At 40.6% G+C, this 20,696-nt stretch overlaps 1 protein-coding gene across 7 annotated transcripts in view; it reads right to left on the bottom strand.

The window, feature by feature from the left end:
• The window catches only part of tab3 (TGF-beta activated kinase 1 (MAP3K7) binding protein 3), a 147,320-nt gene that overhangs the window by 97,252 nt on the left and 29,372 nt on the right, over positions 1–20,696 (bottom strand). For 4 of the 7 annotated variants that reach the window (XM_059968158.1, XM_059968156.1, XM_059968157.1 and 1 more), the window contains exon 2: positions 2,119–2,231. The exons of 2 other annotated variants lie outside the window; for them this stretch is intronic. The gene's annotated coding sequence lies outside the window, so the exon portion shown is untranslated. The remainder of the gene's footprint in view (positions 1–2,118; positions 2,232–20,696) is intronic. One more of the 7 variants, XM_059968154.1, reaches the window with a different exon arrangement.

Below are 20,696 nucleotides of genomic sequence, written 5' to 3'. Positions count from 1 at the left end.
GCCAGTGTGTCTGACATCAGTCGTGGGAAAATTTTCTAAGGGAATGGATGTACAAATATATGGATAGAAATAGGCTGATTTAGGCGCATCAGCATGGCAGGTCATGTCTAGCCAATCATGCCAATCTTAGAGTTTTTTGAGGAAGTTACCAGGAAGGTGGTTGAAAACAAGGCAGCAGTGGATCTTGTCTACATGGACTTTAGTAAGGAATTTGACAAGGTCCCACATGGGAGGCTGGTCAAGAAGGTTCAGTTGCTCAGCATTCAGCTTGAGGTAGCAAACTAGATTAGACATTGGCTTTGTGGGAGAAGTCAGAGAGTGGTAGTAGAGGATTGCCTCTCTGACTGGAGGCATGTGACTAATGGTGTGCCACAGGGATTGGTGCTGGGTCCTCTGTTGTCATCTGTATCAATGATGTGGATGATAATGTGGTTAACTAGATCAGCAAATTTGCAGTTCATACCAAGATTACTGGTGTAGTGGATAGTGAGGAAGGCTATCATAGCTTGCAGAGGGATCCACATCAGCTGGGGGAAAAAAAATTGGCTGAAAAATGGGAGATGGGATTTAATGCAGAATAGTGAGAGGTTTGGCCGATTTTCAGTAGGACCAACCAGGGTAGGTCTTACACAGTGAACAGTAGGGCACTGAGGAGTATGGAGCACAGGGATCTGGAAATACAGGTCTATAAATTCGTTGAAGGTGGCATCAAAGGCAGATAGGGTTGTAAAGAAAGCATTTGGCACACTGGCCTTCAAAAATTAATGTATTGAGTACAGAAGATGGGATGTTATGTTGAATTTGTAAGATATTGGTGAGACCTAATTTGGAATACTGTGCACTGTTTTGGTTGCCTACCTTCAGGAAGGATGTAAACAAGGTTGAAAGACTGCAGAGAAAATTTGCAGGCTTTTGCTGGGTCTGGCAGTCTTGAGATACAAGAAAGATTGAATAGGTTTGGACTGCATACTTTAGAATGTAGAGGATTGAGAAGAGATTTGACAGAAGTATACAAAATTATGGGGGGTACAGAGAGGGTATATGCAAGCAGGCTTTTTCCACTGAGGTTGGAAGGGATTTCAACCAAAGGTCATGGGTTAAGGGTGAAAGGGAGAAGTTTAAAAGGAACATGAAGGGAATCTTCTTGACTCACAGGGTTGTGAGAGTGTGTAACAAGCTGCCAGCGCATGTGGTACATGGGAGCTCAATTTCAACATTTAAGGAAAGCTTGGATAGGTATGTGGATAGTTTAAATGGTTTTCGCATGAACTAGATGGCCTGAGGGCCCGTTTCTGTGCTGTACTTCTCTAGGACTCCAAGGACGTGAGGCCACTCGAAAGGTACATAGGGCACCTTGCACTAATTAACTATAAAGCGCCCTGGCATAGTTCATCTATAAAAATCTAATCAGGTCTGATCTCCATACCTAATGGGAGATACACTTCTAAAGGTGGGCATGCAGCACAAGTTCAACAACAGGTGCATCACCATATTATTAGTATAACTGAATATATTCGAAGGGGAACAATTCATTCCCTCACAGTTGTCTATATCTTAAATTAACCTAACGTGAGCTCAAACAATAATGAGTAACATGGAGATGGACACAAATTCGATCAGGCAAAATTCTCACGGGACATGTCTAGATAAGGCTTTCTTAAAAGACACCTATCCAACAGTATACTGGCCATCTATTCGCGATCCCTCACTTAATGTGGTGCAGTTTCATGACCCAAAATGCTGACACATCCCTTGTTCCTCCAGAAATGCTTCTTTGTCCACTGAATTCTTCTCTCCTCTCCAACAGTCAACTGGTTAAGTGTGTAATTTCAAAAGTATCCATGGCATGTCCAAAGGTTGATAAATGTTCTAGTAATGCTGGTCATTATTCTCAAAGCCCCTTCACATTTTACTCCCTTCAACCGGAGGCAAATACACTATAAAGGATTACAATGCAATAGCATGGCTCAGCTGCTGACTTGAATATTCCTCATTAAAAGATAAATCCAAGGTTTCCCTTAATTTCCTGAATGCAAATTTTCTTACACTCCAAATAAGAGCTCTACGAAGAATATCAGCTATGGGTTAAGACTGTTACATGACTGTTAATTTCCATACCTTGATGTTAATTGGTCATTGTAAATTGTCCTGTGATTAGGCTAGTGTTAAATAGGTGGGTTGCTGGGCGGCGTGACTCATTGGGCCAGAAAGGCTTGTTCCATGCTGTATCTCTAAATAAAATAAATAAATTAATGTGCACAAATACTAGCAAAACAATACAGTGTAACTTAATGCAATCAGGACAGCTCAGATTTAAACAGGCTTTGCTGTATTTCATAAGCAGTTGAAAGAAAATTAGCTGCAGAATTGTTGCCCCACACCATAACATTTTAAGGGAAAGGACTAACATCTTTACGATCTTTGCCTGATGACAAAGCACTTTTCTTTAATATCTAAAGTTGCCTGATATAGCCATTCTAAAAGCTCTTAAAAAGCAGTTCTTGCAAACAATTTTAAAGAAAATTTCTCAAAAAAATAACCAAACTCACCACACAGAACTATTACAGTTAACTCCAGAAAGGCATTTGCCTATGTCTGCTCCAAAAAGAATTATCAAATGTGCTGCATTTCGGGTCAAAACTCTGCACCAGTACTGATAGAGGAGAAGAGATTATTTGGACATGTTCTTCTTGTTCTCATATTCAGCAAGTGAGATTTGGGAGAGTGTTCTTAAAAGGATCTAACTGGATCACAACAAATTGTTAAATTTAAACAGAAGAAATCTGAAGAAATAAAACTCTGTGCAGGACTATACAGTTTACCACTTATGAAGTTTGCTGAAGTTTAGAGAATGGCAGCAGTCCGTCGAGCTAAGTGCTGGACTGACCACGAGAGATATCAACAGCAGCGAGACAGTAGGTTTTATCAGATGGCATACACAGGGGCAACAAAGGACAGTATTGGTGGATGAATGGAACTTTGGTGAAGATAGGACATAGAACACAGAATAGTACAGCACAGTACAGGCCCTTCAGCCCAACCTTTAAACCCTGCCTCCCATATATCCCCCGACCTTAAATTCCTCCATATACAGGTGTTCCCTCCCCCCTTTACAAAGGTAGAGCATTCCTATGAAACCTTTCTTAAGCCGAAATGGTGTAAAGCAAAGAACCATTAAGTTATACGGGAAAAATTTTCATAAAAACGAAAATCCTCTGTTTTGCGAATACAGGTTACTAATGTAGGTCTTTTGTAAAAGCAAAGTGGTGTAAAGCGAACATTCATAAAGCAGGGGACACCTGTACCTGTCTAGTAGTCTCTTAAATTTCACTAGTGTATCTGCCTCCACCACTGACTCAGGCAGTGCATTCCACGCACCAACTACTCTCTGGATAAAAAACCTTCCTCTAATATCCCCCTTGAACTTCACACCCCTTACCCTTAAAGCCATGTCCTCTTGTATTGAGCAGTGGTGCCCTGGGAAAGAGGCGCTGGCTGTCCACTCTTATCTATTCCTCTTAGTATCCTGTATACCTCTATCAGGTCTCCTCTCATCTGCCTTCTCTCCAGAGAGTAAAGCCCGAGCTCCCTTAATCTCTGATCATAATGCATACTCTCTAAACCAGACAGCATCCTGGTAAATCTCCTCTGTACCCTTTCCAATGCTTCCACATCCTCCCTATAGTGAGGTGACCAGAACTGGACACAGTACTCCAAGTGTGGCCTAACCAGAGTTTTACAGAGCTGCATCATTACCTCACGACTCTTAAACTCTATCCCTCGACTTATGAAAGCTAACACCCCATAAGCTTTCTTAACTGTCCAATCTACCTGTGAGGCAACTTTCAGGGATCTGTGGACATGTACCCCCAGATCTCTCTGTTCCTGCACACTACAAAGTATCCTGCCATTTACTTTGTACTCTGCTTTGGAGTTTGTCCTTCCAAAGTGTAACATGTAACACGTAACATGCGCGCACACACACACGCACACTGGAAGCCAGAGCTGGGGTTATCTGTTGACTTGCAGAACCTGATGTGATAGCACAAGTGAATTAAGAGGAAGTCAAATATAAATCAAATAAAAATAGCTCATGGAACAAGAGGAAAAAAATGTGCAGTTAACAATGCTTGACCAAGGAGGTAAATGTACAGGATTAAACAAAATTAGATTCCGTAGGAAACTTCAAGAAACTCACTCACAGCAAGTAATTTAGTAAACAGAGGAAAACAGAATTCAAGCATTCACTGAGCAACTAAGAAGCTGATCAAAGAGGTCTCTGCTCATTGCTATCCCTACCTAATATTGTACATACAAGACAGGTAAAACTCTTACATACATTAGACAGTGATATTAATTCTGATTCTGTTAAGTGCAGAGGACCCTGGACGTAACTTGCCTTGTGAAGATGCCTGTGACCAGCTCCAAGCATAACAGATATATTGACTTAGATAGTTAGAGCCCAAGTATATGATACGCATAAGACCACAAGATACGGGAGCAGAAGTAGGCCATTTGGCCCATCGAGTATGCCCCACCAATCAATAATGGGCTGATCCAATTCTTCCAGTCATCCACACTCCCCTGCCTTCTCCCCACACCCTTGGATGCCCTGGCAAGTCAAGAAAATATCTATCTCTGTCCTAAATACACCCACTGACTTGGCCTCCACAGCTGCTCATGGCAACAAATTCCATAGATTTACCACCTTCGGACTAAAGTAATTTCCCCGCATCTCTGTTCTAAATGGACATCCTTCAATTCTGAAGTCGTACCCTCTTGCCCTGGACTCCCTTACCATGGGAATAACTTTGCCTTATCTAACCTGTTCAGGCTTTTAACTTTTGGAATGTTTTGTATGCGATCTCCCCTTCATCTGCATACATCAAGTGATTGAGGGGGCAGTGTAATGAAGTGAAGCAGACTTAAAGAGATATTTGTTGAGGTGTTCAGAAAAAGGAGCAAAGAAATAACCTCTCCTTATGATCTTACTGACTGAACTCCGTGATCTCCTTACATTTACACTTGGAGCCGAGGCAGGAAGAACTGCTGAGAAGGCTGCAAGGATAAAGCATGCTGAATTCTTAAGTTGGAATCTAATGTTTCCTGGAATAATAAGAAAGTTTGATAACATACAATATTGTTCAGCCACATGTGCCAATTAATTCCTTAATCAAATTATGTTCAAATGTATGTTGTTTAAAATGAAGGCCATATCAATTAAATGGCTCAAATGGATTAATTAGAATACATCATAGTTTAGTAAAGACAAACACACCTCAACTTCAATCTCAAAACAGTTCATGAATAGTGAAATATTTCAATTTGCAATGTAGGAAAAGCAACATTGTGTGCCTAAGGTTGAATGAGGAAAAGAGTAAACTTTTTTTTTGAGTATTTCAAATAGTGCCAAGGGATCTCTTGTATGCAAGGGCACAAAGAGCTCTTAAATATGCCATCCAAAATCCTCAAAATGCAGCAAGGTTATTGTGGAACTTGACCTTGCAACATTCTCAGGACAACATCTTAAATTACTGGTGTTATTTTCATTTATGACAAAAAAAAGCAGAAAATCTCAACCGATTTCTGTTAGATTCCCTTTTGTCATGGACGTGCATTGTTTGTTATAAAACCATAACAAAATTAAGTTTTGCCAAATCATGCAGTAAATTTTACATTGATCAGAAAGTTTCCACCTTTCGAACAAGACCAATTATAGCAGCGTCCTAGGACCTGGGAAAGCCTAAACCAACCTTTGCATTGTTTAAAATATAACATCCATTTTTTTCTCTCTCCAGAAATTTATTTTACATTTTTATTGATCTTTTTGTCAATAAGTTGCTTGGATCACTCATTTATTTCTTCAACTCTACATTTATTTTCTTTCCTGACTACTGCTGGGTTCCGTAAAAGGAGGAAAAGCTGAGTATTCATTCTGCACATACAATGCACCATTTAAAATTTGCAAGAACCATCAAATTATCAGTTATAAATCTCCAAAGGCCTCTGACTGCACTTGCAAGTCTGAGTCACTGGTACACTGGCAGAAGTATTTCAACACAAAGTCAGCATTCTTGCTGAAATTCAAGGGTCTCCATTGACCTTAGTCTCATTAGCAAGTGGACAAAACTCATCAATTATTGCATCCACTTGTTTACAATTTCTTCCAAGTACCCAATTCCAGCAAAACTTGCACGTTGAGTTTTTAAAAATCCATGGCCTAACTGAAATTTGAGTATCCATCTGGTCTCTATACTATTATTTCACTAGACATTCCCAAAAAGCATCTGCCCCAAATACTGAAATGATATTCTTCCAAATTAACAAGTAACTGGTCTCTAGTTATTTAGTTGATCCATTCCCACAAATTCAATTGACAAATGTTAGGCAAGCCATGAAGATATGACTCGTTTCTTGCATTTCTCCTCCATACTTTCAAATTCAATTACAGGCAAATCATTGTGGCCTTCTAATGTTCAGAAGAGATCGAATTATTATTCCCAAATCAAGGACTTTAATTGTATTTAATCTGACTACATATTAGATCTATAAGATATGTAACAATAACTGACAATCAAGTACTACCTTATCCAGTACACTTAACTTGAAGTGCACAACATTTGAGAGTCAAACTCTTAAGTCATATTTCATATTACATATTGCACCCCATTCAGGCACTTTGCACTCAGTAAACAGGAGGAAAGTTGAAATCATCTGCTATTTCAACCCTATCACTCCTGCAGCCATCTGCAAAGACCATACTTATCTGCTCCTCTAATTCCCCTAGACCTCTAGAGCCTAAAATACAATACCATTACTTCACTGGACATCTGCCCCAAATATTGAAATGATATTCTTCCAAATTAGAGTCCCACCCCACTGCAGTCTAAACTGTCCTAAGTAGCATCAGTAATACCCACCAAGATATTGGTTCTCCAGTTTAGGTGTAAGCTGTCCCTCTTATACAAGTTCCACTGGCTCTGAAAGTGAGCCTGGTCAGAGACATGGACTTGCACTTGTGGCCACAGAAATCTCCATTTGTGCATCTGATCAAAAGGTCCATTCATCAAGATTTTGCCCAACCCTGCCATGATGCCACTGAATTGGCTGTTGCTACTATTCTCCCCAGAGAGGCTATCCCTGTGGTCCATGCCCACCCCAATGATATCCAAACTGGTATACCTGTTTGAGAGGGAGATAGTCATATAAGAGATTCCTGTCCAGACCCATTTGGCTGAATGAAACTTTGTTGCGCCTACCTCTCTGAAATTACTATCTACGACCATCTCTCCCTCCTATATGCACATCAGAGAATCCAAATGACACTCCATCCACTTCTTCTGCAAGTTCTTCCCCTATTCCCTAGCTAACTCAGGAAAAAGATCCACAATGCACAATCCTGAACAGGACTCTTCCAGTTCTGACATATATCCACTTTTCTTCCCTATAACACCACTGCTGGAAATACAACAGACACCAAAACGGTCTCTGAGGATCCTCAGAGATTAAGCAGTGCTCATCCTATCTCAAACCCATCATACCAGTTATCACAAGTGCACTTTCTGCTTCTGAGATTTGAACTTTGCAGCAAGCACCTCAAATTCCGAGACAGGTCAGCAATGGTATCTCTATAAAACCGTCCACATCAACTGTCAAACTAATCAATGTTAGCATCCTCATTCAATTCAACATTCATTGAAACCCCTAAACATATCTGAATGCCTCTGTTGGCAGGCCACGTCATTCATGTAAATAGCTAGGAAAAACAGTCAATGTTCCTCTCAAAGCCTCTTGGAAGAATGCAATAACCACCAACAAAGAGGAGACCTTGGCCCACAGTGGCTCAAAGTCCAAAAGGGATATTCAAATTGAGTCCACATTTCAGAAACACACAGGTTTTAGCCAGTGCAAATTGTGAAAGAACATGCCCTACTTCAAACTTGACCAAACCAACAGCTTAATTGCCTGTATCAGGATTATTTTCAGAATAAAACCACAAAACCTATTTGCTGCAACACTACAGCCTTAACTAACAATAGGTTTAAAGCAATGCTTTGTCCAACCATTGGTTTTTCATGTTTTTGAAAAAATATTCTGCACTGACATTTGAACTTCCAATACAAATGTCAACACTGGCACACCTCATGGGTGTGTGCTTAGCCCACTGCTCTACTCTCTGCATACATATGACTGTGTGGCTAGGCATAGATCAAATACCATCTACAAATTTGCTAACAATACAACCATTGTTGGCAGAATCTCAGGTAGTGACATGACGACGTACAGGCGTGAGATATGCCAACTAGTGGAGTGGTGCCGCAGCAACAACCTGGCACTCAATGACAGGAAGACGAAAGAGCTGATTGTGGACTTCAGGAAGGGTAAAACGAAGGAACACATACCAATCCTCAGAGGGATCAGAAGTGGAGAGAGTGAGCAGCTTCAAGTTCCTGGGTGTCAATATCTCTGAGAATCTAATCTGGTCCCAACATATTGATGTAGTTATAACAACGGCAAGACAGCTGCTATACTTTATTAGGGGTTTGAAAAGATTTGGGACATCAAAAAATAAACTCAAAAACTTCTACAGTTGTACCATGGAGAGCATTTTGACAGGCTGCATCACTGTCTAGTGTGGAGGGGCTGCTGCACAGGAGCGAAAGAAGCTGCAGAAGGTTGTAAATTTAGTCAGCTCCATCTTGGGTACCAGCCTACAAAGTACCCAGGACATCTTTAGGGAGCAGTGCCCAGAAAGGCAGCGCCCATTTTCAAAGGCCTCCAGCATCCAGGGCATGCCATTTTCTCACTGTTACCACCAGGTAGGAGGTACAGAAGCCTGAAGGAACTCAGCAATTCAGGAATAGCTTCTTCCCCTCTGTCATCCGATTCCTAAATGGACATTGAATCTTTGGACACTAACTCACATTTTTTAAAAATATACAGTATTTCTGTTTCTCCACATTTTTAAAATCTATTCAATATACGTAACTGATTTACTTGTTTATTATTATTAATTATTATTTTTCTCTACTAGATTATGTATTGCATTGAACTGCTGCTGCTAAGCTTCTTCCCCTCTGCCATCTATCGGATTCCTAAATGGACATTAAATCTTTGGACACAAACTTACTTTTTAAAAAATATACAGCATTTCTGTTTTTGTACGATTTTAAAAATCTATTCAATATATGTAATTGATTTACTTGTTTATTTATTATTAGTATTTAATTTATTTTTTCTGTCTGCTAGATTATGTATTGCATTGAATTACTGCTGCTAAATTAACAAATTTTATGTCACATGCCAGTGATAATAAACCTGATTCTGATTCTGAACGTGTCAAATATTCACACTTCAAACTGAATTTCCTTCTGGTTCAACAAAGATGAAAATGAACCAGTCCAGATGAACTATAAAGTAAATCATAGAGAACATGTTGCAAATGAATACAAGTAACAGCAGCCGAAAGCAGACAAGATTTCCACCAGTAGCTGCGCAAGAGATCTTTGGGAAACAAAAGAAAATTTAAATTCAAAAAAATACAGCAGGTGACAAATCTTAATCAGATTTACTATCACCAACATGTCATGAAATTTGTTAACTTTATGGCAGCAGGACAATGAAATACATGATTAATATAGAGAAAAAAATCTGAGTTACTTATAAATATACAGTTAAGTTAAATTAGTGCAAAATAATAGAAATAAAATAGCAGTGAGATAGTATTCATAGGTTCAATGTCCATTTGGCAATCGGATGGCAGAGGGGAAGAAGCTGTTCCTGAATCACTGAGTGTGTGCCTTCAGGCTTCTGTACCTCATTCCTCATGGTACTAATCTGAAGAGGGTATGCCCTGGATGGTGGGGATCTTTAGTGATAGGCACTGCCTAAGGCACTGTTCCTTGAAGATGTCTTGGATACTATGGAGGCTAGTACCCTTGATAATAACAGGGTTGTTGTGGTGGAAGATTTTAAACTCCCCAATATTGATTGGCATCTCCCTAGAGCAAGGGGTTTAAATGGCATGGAGTTTGTTAGGTGTGTTCAGGAAGGTTTCTTGACACAGTATATAGATAAGCCTCCAAGAGGAGAGACTATACTTGATCTGGTATTGGGAAATGAACCTGGTCAGGTGTCAGGTCTGTCACTGGGAGAGAATTTTGGCGATCGTGATCAAAATTCTATCTCCTTTATCATAGCATTAGAGAGGAATAGGAACAGACAAGTAAGGAAAGCGTTTAATTGGAGTAAAGGAAAATATGAAGCTATCAGGTAGGAACATGTAAGCATAAATTTGAAACAGATGTTCTCAGGGAAATGTATGGCAGAAATGTGGCAAATATTCAGGGGATATTTGCATGGGGTTCTGCACAGTTACGTTCCAATCAGACAGACAAAAGATGGTAGGGTACAGGAACCATGGTGTAAAGGCTGTACAAAATCTAGACAAGGAAAGCTTACGAAAGGTTCAAAAAACTACATAATGATGGAGATCTAAAAAAATGATAAGGCTAGCAGGAAGAAGCTTAAGAATGAAATTAGGAGAACCAGAAGGGGCCATGAGAAGGCCTTGGTGAGCAGGATTAAGGAAAACCCCAAAGTATTCTACAAGCATATGAAGAGCAAGAGGATAAGTCATGAGAGAGTAGGGCCAATCAAGTGTGACAGTGGAAAAGTGTGTATGGAACCGGAAGAGATAGCGAAGGTACTTAATGAATACTTTGCTTCAGTATTCATTACAGAAAACGACCTTGACGATTGTAAGCACGACGTACAGCAGATTGAAAAACTTGACCATATAGACATTAAGAAAGAGGATGTGCTGGAACTTTTGAAAAGCATCAAGTTGGATAACTCTGGGACTGGACAAGGAATATCCCAGGCTACTGTGGGAGGCAAAGGAGGAGATTGCAGAGTCTCTGCTGATGATTTTTGTATCATCAATGGGGACAGGAGAGGTTCTAGAGAAGTGGAGGGTTGCAGATGTTGTTCCCTTATTCAAGAAAGGCAGTAGAGATAGCCCAGGAAATTGTCAACCAGTGAGTCTTATTTCAGTGGTTGGTAAGTTCATGGAGAAGATCCTGAGAGACAGGATTTATGAACATTTGGAGAGGCATAATGTGATTAGGAACAGTCAGCATGGATTTGTCAAAAGCAGGTCATGCCTTAGAAGCCTGATTCAAATTTTTGAGGATGTGACTAAACACATTGATAAAGGTAGAGCAGTAGATGTAGTGTATATGGATTTCAGCAAGGCATTTGATAAGGTACCCCATGTAAGGCTTACTGAGAAAGTAAGGAGACATAGGATGCAAGGGGACGTTGCTTTGTGGATCCAGAACTGGCTTGCCCACAGAAGGCAGAGACTGGTTGTAAACGGGTCATATTCTGCATGGTTGGTGACTAATGGTGTGCCTCTGGGGTCTGTTCTGTGACCCCTTCTCTTTGTGATTTCTACAAATGACCTGGATGAAGAAGTGACAGGATGGGTTAATAAATTTGCTGATGACACAAAGGTTGGGGGTGTTGTGGATAGTGTGGAGGGCATTCAGAGGTTACAACAGGACATTGATAGGATACAAAACTGGGCTGAGGAGTGGCAGATGGAGTTCAACCCAGAGAATTGTAAGGTGGTTCATTTTGGTAGGTCAAATATGATGGCAGAATATAGTACTCTTGGCAGTGTGGAGGATCAGACTGATCTTGGAATCCTTGTCCATAGGGCACTCACAGCTGCTGCACAGGTTGACTGTGTGGTTAAGAAGGCTAACAATGCATTGGTCTTCATCAACCAAGGGATTGAGTTCAAGAGCCGTGATGTAATGTTACAGCTGTATAGGATTCTGGTCAGACCCCACTTGGGAGTACTGTGCTCAGTTCTGGTCACCCTACTACAGGAAGTATGTGAAAACTACAGAAAGGGTGCAGACGAGATTTACAAGGATGTTGCTTGGATTAGGGAGCATGCCTTACAAGAATAGGCTGAGTGAACTTGGCCTTTTCTCCTTGGAGCGACAGAGGATGAGAGGTGACCTGATAGAGGTGTACAAGCTGATGAGAGGCATTGATCTATGGATAGTCAGAGGCTTTTTCCCAGGGCTGAAATGGCTAACCTGAGAAGGCACAATTTTAAGGTGCTTGGAAGTAGGTACAGAATGGATTTCAGCAGTAAGTTTGTTTGTTCTATTACACAGAGAGTGGTGAGTGCATGGAATGGGTTGCTGGCGACTGTGGTGAAGGTGGATACAATAGGGTCTTTTACGAGGCTCCTGGATAGGTACATGGAGCTTAGAAAAAATAGAGGGCTATGATTAACTCTAGGTAATTTCTAAAGTAAGTACATGTTCAGCACAGCATTGTGGACCAAAGGGCCTGTATTGCACTGTAGTTTTTCTATGTTTCTATTTTGATCTTGTGCAGCACCCCCCCCCCCCCCCTCACCATAGCTGAGAGTTATGCAGCCAGTCAGAATGATATAGAAGTCATTCAAGGCATATATAAAGAAGCATGAAGAGAAGACCCAGAAAAACTTGATCAGGAAATAGAATTAATTACCTTACAAAAGAAAAATAACAGAGCCATGTATACTAGAAGACATTGTGGGCAATGAAAAATTAGGAGAGATATGAAATGTGCACTGTATTTCACTTAGCACAGTTACTTCATAATCAGAGTAAGGAACACAAGATGAGTAGAGACAAAGCAATGCAGTTAGTGTTGACTATGTTGTTGTGGTTGATGGAACTCAGTTAAAGATCCTGACTTCATTTTGTGCAGTTAATGAAGAATTTGCAAAAACTTGAAATCAACCTTCCAGTCAAGTTTGATGTGTGTCCGGAATGTTTAAAAGTGCACAAACAAAATTAACAGGGGTAATTAAATACAGTTGAGATAAAACATTTAGGCCATAACATATCTGACAGATTTAGACCACAGATATAGATGTAGAATTAGGCCATTTGGCCTGTCGAGTCTCTCCATCATTTCATCATGGCTGATCCATTTTCCCTCTCAGCCCCAATCTCCTGTCTTCCCCCTGTATCTTTTCATGCCCTGACCAATCAAGAATCTATCAACCTCACCTTAAATACTCATAAAGACTTGGCCTCCACAGCTGCCAGTGGCAACAAATTCCACAGATACACCACTCTCTGGCTGAAGAAATTCCTCTCTGTTCTAAAAGGAAGCACTTCTGTTCTGAGGCTATGTCCTCTGGTACTTGATTCTTCAACCATAAGAAACATCCTTGCCATATCTACCCTATCAAGGCCTTTCACCAGTTTCACCACTGAATGCCAGAGAATACAGGCCCAGAGCTGCCAAACGCTCTTCACATGACAAGCTGTTCAATCCTGGACCCATTTTTGTGAACCTCCTTTGAACTTTCACCAGTTTCAGCACATCCTTTCTAAGATAAGGGGCCCAAAACTGCTCTCACTATTCCAAGTGAGGCCTCACCAGTGCTTTATGAAGTCTCAACATTACACCCTTGCTTTTATATTCTAGTCTTCTTGAAATGAATGATAACATCGCATTTGCCTTCCTCGCTATTGACTCAACCCACAAATTAAACTTTAGGGAATCTTGCACAAGGACTCCTAAGTCCCTTTGCACTTCAGATTTTTGTATTTCCTTTCCACTTAGAAAACAGTCAACCCTTTCATTTCTTCTAACAAAGTACATAACCATACACTTCTTGACACTGTATTCCATTTGCCACTTCTTTGCCCATTCTCCTAATCTGTCCAAATCCTTCTATAGCTATTCTACTTCCTCAAAACTACCTGTCCCTCCAGCTATCTTCATTTCAACTGCAAACTTTGCAAAAAAGCGATCAATCATCCGAATCACTGACATACGACAAAAAAAGAATCAGTCCCAAAACAGAGTTCTGTGAAACACCACTAGTCACCCGAAATTACTCCCTTTATTCCCACTGTTTGCCTCCTGCCAACCAGCCATTGTTTTATCCTTCTTCCTGTTTTTCCTATAATACCATGGGCTCGTAGCTTGTTAAGGAGTCTCATGTGTGGCACCTTGTCAAAGGCCTTCTGAAAATCTAAGTACAGAACAACAACCAATTCTCTTTTGTCTATCCTGCTTGTTATTTCTTCAAAGAATTCCAACAGATTTGTCAGGCAAGATTTTCCCTTGAGGAAACCATACTGATTACGGTATATTTAATTATGTGCCTCTAAGTATCCCAAAACCACATTCTTAACAACTGACTCCAATATCTTCCCAACCCATGAACTTGCCTATAATTTACTTACTTCCACCTCTCTCCCTTCTTGAAGAGTGGCGTGACATTTGCAACTTTCTAGTCTTCCAGAATTTAGTGATTCTTGAAGGATTATTACGAATGCCTCCACAATCTCTTCAGCCTCCTCTTTCAGAACCCTGGGGTATACACCACCTGGTCTAGATTACTTATCTACCTTCATAACTTCCTATTTCCCAAGGACTTTCTCTCTCGTTATGGTAATTTCACACACTTCATGAACCCTGACGCTTGGAACTTCCACCATACTGCTGGTGTCTTCCAGTGAAGACTGATCCAAAATACTTATACAGTTCATCTGCCATTTCCTTATACCCATTACTATATCTCCAGCATAGTTTTCCAGGGGTCTGATATCCACTCTCAGCTCTCCTCTACACTTTATGTATCTGAAGAAACTTTTGGTATCACTTTTAATATTATTTCACTAGTTTATTTTTGTATTCCATCTTTATCTTCTTAATATTCTTTTTAGTTGCCTTCTGTTGATATTTAAAAGCTTCCCAATCCTCTAACTTCCCACTAATTCTTGTCTATTATATGCCCTTTCTTTGGCTTTTATGTTGGCTTTATCTTCTCTTGTTAGCTACAGTTGTGTCATCTTGCCTTTAGGATGCATCTTCCTCTTTGGGATTTATATATCCTTTGCCTTCTGAATTGCTTCCAGAAATTCCAGCCATTGTTGCTCTACCATCCTTCCTGCCAGTGTTCTTTTCCAATTAGCTCTGGCCAACTCCCTTCACATGACTCTGCAATTCCCTTTACTCCACTGTAATACTGATACATCTGACTTTAGCTTCTCCTTCACAAATTTCAGGGTGAAATTGATAATATTATGATCACTTTCTCAATCTAGAATAGCTGATCCCTTCATGGCCTCAACCACAAACGGCTCTAAAAAGCCCTCTCATAGGCATTCTCGAAATTCCCCCTTTGGATCCAGCACCAACCTGATTTTCCCAATCTACCTGCAGACTAAAATCCCCCATGAATATTGTGACATTGCCATTTTGGCATGCAGTTTCTATCTCCAGTTATAACTTGTAGACATCCTTAACACTGTCTGGGGGTCAGTATTAGGGTCTTTTTAACCCTTGCAGTTCATTAGCTCTATTCACAATGAATCACAACCTTCTGCCCCGATGTCACCTCTTTCTAATGATTTTATTTCATTTTTTACCAATAGAGCAACACCACCCCCTTCTGGCCTCCTGCCTGTCCTTTTGATACAATATCTATCCTTGGACATTAAGCTCACAGCTATAATCTTCTTTCAGCCATGATTCAGGGATGCCTTCACCATCAAACAGGCCACACTGTAGCTGCGCTACAAGCTCAATTACCTTATTCCATATACTGCGCGCATTCAAATATAACATTTTCATTCGTTACTTGTTGACTGCAATTTTATACTATCATCAGCCTCTCCTTGCCAGGAGTCTCACTACACATTGCCTGCTTGTAAAGCAACTACCTCATCTTCAGCACCATCACACCAGTTCCGAACCCCCTGTCATATTAGTTTAAACCCACCCAAACAACTCTAGCCAACCTGCCCGCAGGGATATTGGACCCCGTCAGGTGTAACCCATCCCTTTTGTATAGGTAATACCCTCCCCAGAAGAGATCCCAATGATTCATAAATCTGAACCCCTGCCCCCTGCACCAGTTCCTACATGCACATTCACCTGTTCAATCACCCTGTTCTTACCCTTCCTGGCACGCACTTAAAAACAAACCTGTTGAGTCTTGAGTGGAAAAAAAACATGAGCAAGCAGGACAGAAGCGAGTGCTGAGAGCCACCACCTCCACAAATGCTGCTGCTCTGAGAGCATCGTACTTAGCAGCTAGCCGTATTGTTAAGGCGAAGAAGCCTTTCACTGTTGAAGAACTGATTCTGCCTGCTGCCAAGGACATGTGCCGTGAACTGTAGGGAGAAGCTGCAGCTAACAAGATGGCACAGGTTTCTCTTTCAGCTAACACAGTTTCAAGGAGAATCGATAACATAGCAGAGGATATCAAAGCAGACTCGAGGGGCCGAATGGTCTACTTCTGCACCTATTGTCTATTGTCTAAAGCATAGCTGTTGGAACAGCTTAACGAGTCACGATGGTATCCTATCCAGGTCGACAAATCTACCGATGTCAACAAGAAGGTAATGTTGCTGGTTTATGAGTGATATATATTTCAAGATGATGTGCACAAGGATATATTGTATGCACTGCCGCTGCCAACTAACAACTGGAGCAAAGCTATTCAAGTCTTTGAATGATTACATGTCAGGCAAACTGGTCATTCTTGTGTTGGAATATGCACAGACGGGGCTGCAGCTATGACTGGATGGCTGTCTGGTTTCACTACCCGAGTCAAAGAGGTTGCTCCTGAATGCCAGTCTACCACACTGTGTCATACACAGAGAAATGCTGGCTAGCTGAAAATGTTACCTGATCTTAACAGTGACGTTGCTGAAGTTATCAATCACATCAAAGCAAAAGCCTTGAACTTATGTCTGTTTGAGCAGCTTTGCAAGGAATTGGATGCAGAGCACAAACGCCTTCTGAAATTAGGTGACTATCAAGGGGGAGAGCCTTGGCCAGAGTTTTTGAGTTAAGAGAGCTGTTACAGAGATTTCTTTCAGGCAAAAGTCACCACTAGCAGCACACTTCAGTGACAAGGAGTGGATAGCAAAACTTGCTTAACTATATGACATCTTCAATTTGCTCAATGAACTCAATTTGTCACTTCAGGGGAGAATGACAACTGTCTTCAAGTTGGCAGATAAAGTGTCTGCTTTCAAAGCCAAACTGGAACTGTGGGGGCAGTGAGTGGACAGCGGCATATCTGACATGTTCCCAACATCAGCTGGGATTCTGGGACAGACTAAGGCTGCACCGTGCTTCTCACAGCTGGTGAGCTAGCAACCATCTTCGCTGTCGACAGAATTCGAGCGTTACTTCCCAACCGCAAATGACCCAAGACGTGCAAAGGAAAGGGTCCGTGACCCATTTGTGAATGTCCCTGATGAATCATCCATGTTAGCGCGGAAAGAAGATCAACTACTCGAGCTTTCAAATGACGGTGGGCGTAAATGATGTTTGACGTAACATCTCTGCCGGCATTCTGGATCAAAGTCAAGGCTGAATATCTTGAGATAGCCATGAAAGCACTGAAAACGTTGCTTCCATTTCCAACATCATATCTCTGCGAAGCAGGGTTTTCTGTAATGAATACTAAATTGCAGAATACACTGAACATAAGAAACCCCCTTCGAGTATCGCTGTCTCCCATCACCCTTCGATGGGACAGTCCTTTTGCAGGGAAACAAGCCCAGGGCTCCCACTGATTCACCGATATTGGTGTGTTGCAATGATTTTATATGTTCATACAAGGAAAATATGCGCTGTGTGCTTAATAGCCAGATGTTACGTAAAATATTATGATGCTATTGACTTATAAGTGAGTTATAATCAACTTATCACTATGTTCATGCGTGGAAAATATGCGCTGTGTGTTTAATATTAAATTCGTTAGATAAACCCTTTTAGAAACGAAATTAAGTGTATTAGCCGCTTATAGTTGACTTACTACCTATATTCCAGTCGTGATTAACACCCCCACCCACGGTCGGCCAGTCCGCAAGAATATTGTCAATATTAAACCAGTCCGGGGTACAAAAAAGGTCTGTGACCCCTGCCCTAATAGATAAGGAATGAACAAATAAGAACAGAAAGAGAGCAACTTATTTACCTCACCAAGCCTGATAAGCCAAAGTCACTCTAAAGACTGGCACACTCCAAAAGGGTGGCTGCTCCAAGACTGGCTGCTTCGCTTGTACTTGTTATAGGCCGTTTCTAATGAAACTCCCTTGCTAATTGGTCTCTCCTCAACTCAGAGAAACTGCTGTGAAGCCACGCTTTTAAAATCTCAATCGCTGTCCTGATTAAAGGGTAGCTCTTTTTACACACCTCTGATGTGGATTGCCCAACGCAATGTTCTTGGAATTAAAAGTACATTGCAATCCCTTACGTTAAATTATACTAAGCCATTTTTCAGTGAGCAAAGACAGCAGGGTTTGATAACTGATCAGAAAGATATGAAGACCAAGGAAAAGTTCTTGAAGGAGCTTCCACCCTTGTGCTTTCCTGATAGATGCATACAGAACTCATGCAGTCCATGCTTTTGGAAGAAAGGGTTGCACATATCTTGCTGACATCAAGATACGAAAGAAGCACATAGTCTGAAAAAAGATATGCAAAGGTGAAATGAGTAAGGAATGAAATGTCAAAAGCTGTCTAATGTGGGCACACCTATTATGCAATTTTGTTAAATGAAATGAGTCTTTAAATACCAATGTCACTGTTGTTCATAGAAACCTGAGGTCTTACAAATCATACAGGTTTAACTCGTAAGTGCAGCAGACAAATGCAATATTGGCCTCAATTGTGAAGGTGGAGTAGAAGAGTAACAAGTTTTGCAGGGTCTCAACCCAAAACAATGACCATCCACTGGTTTCCACAGATGCTGCTCGACTCTCTAGTAGTGCATCTGCAGTCTGGTGATGTCACAACTGTACAGGGAAACACACAAGGACTGACAATGGCTTAGATTTCTTTTAAAAGGATATTATTGACTTGAAAAAATGTAAATGTTTGATTCCTGGAATTACTTGTATCACAAAGGAACAAACACTCAAAATGAGCCAAATTGCAAATTGAAATTTGTGCACACGAGAGGACATCACATTGCAACACAAGATTTGGAGAAGGCTGAGATGGGAGGTGGAGTGATGATATTTTCCTGTGAAAGACTATAAAAGCAGGATGAAAGGGCTCACTATAATAACTCAACCATTTAAGACCATGATCAGACAGATTTTTTTGCCTCAAATGTTTCTGGAATGCTTTGCTATGTACACTGAATAATTAAGTACAATCATGGCAGAGGCCAACTTTTAAACAATGCAATGGACAAACACAGAAAGCAGAAACAGTGCAAGATGTCATATCAGCAATAACATCACTCAACAATATTGCAGGATTAAAAGGATATGATTTACTTCTATTTCTAATGCTTAAATGTTAAAGATATTGTGTATACAAATTTTCAGAAGATGCCTTTTGCGCTAAAAGAAACAAAACAAAATCTCTGTTTAGTAAATTATCAGATATTTTGCAATGAACGGAGGGGGAAATCTGATATGGGGTGGTGACAGGAAGTGGCATTGTGGTAAAACATCAGCCATAATTTTACTCAAAGGTAGAGGGCATGAAAACGCATAGAACTAATTCCTGACTTTCTTATGTTCTTTGTCTAAATGTTAAGATCAGTTTTGCCTTTCTTCCTTTCAGAAGCCGAATCTCCTTTGAACAGGCTGACAATAAATGAACTATGTAACCTGGGACAAGAAGTCACAGTTATCAGGAAGATATGGGAAAAACAAGAATTAATTTCATTACCATTCTGAATGCGAAGTAATTAGAGAAGATTTTTGACCAGTTGTTTAATCTGAAAACAAATTTATCAAATGGAAAATGCACTAACAGAAGCACACACTTGCAAATCCACCTTTGTGGGGAAGACAGCAAGTGTGGAGAAGGTTGCTACACTACCAAACAAATGATTTTATTGGAAAACAATGCTCTCACAATTCAACTCCAGGGATCAGAGGCTACACAAGGCTTTTGCCTCACCCTTCTCCTTGCAACAATGCAAAGTGTGGCTGTTAACCAAGGACTCAAGTATTCCAAAGTAATATTTTAATGCGAATCTTTTCATAGAAAGGCAATTGAAAAATCCAAACAATAAAAATATTGTGGTTAGTGTAATACTATTACAGTGCCAGTGACCCAAATTCAATTCCACTACTGTCCGTAAGGAGTTTCTATGTTCAGCCCATGATGGTGTGGGTTTCCTCCAGACTCCTATTACCTCCCACATTCCAAAGACATACGGACTAGTTGGTTAATTGATCACAGTGTAACTGAATGGTGTGGGCTCACTGGGCCAGAAGGCCCAGGTACCATGATGTATCTCTAAATAAAATACTTTTAAGTAATAAACTGAACAGAGCTTTGATCATCATCAATGCCCCAGTTATCCAATTAATGCCAGGCACATGACTCTCAACATTAAGGCAATCCTCTAACATTACTTCATTGTTGCAATTTATGAACAAGGATGATATCACTATGGTCAAGGCTTACTGTCTGTAGTTTGCAATGGAACAGATCACTTCAGAAGTTGAGTAGCAACAACGAGCCCCAAATTCAGGGTTTCCATCAGAACATAAAATACAAAAGATAGTTATAAACGCTACCAGTGCCTCGAGGGATGAAGCAAGTCACACAAGTTTGTTATTCCTTTTTTCATTATTTCTGTAGCTTAGTTATTTTTGTCATGCACTCTTCTATTCTTG

The sequence above is a fragment of the Hypanus sabinus genome, chromosome 4, assembly GCF_030144855.1.
Source record: "Hypanus sabinus isolate sHypSab1 chromosome 4, sHypSab1.hap1, whole genome shotgun sequence".
Classification (NCBI taxonomy): Eukaryota; Metazoa; Chordata; class Chondrichthyes; order Myliobatiformes; family Dasyatidae; genus Hypanus; species Hypanus sabinus.
The sequence above is the reverse complement of the archived record's forward strand: the minus strand, read 5'-3'. Positions and strand labels throughout refer to the sequence as shown.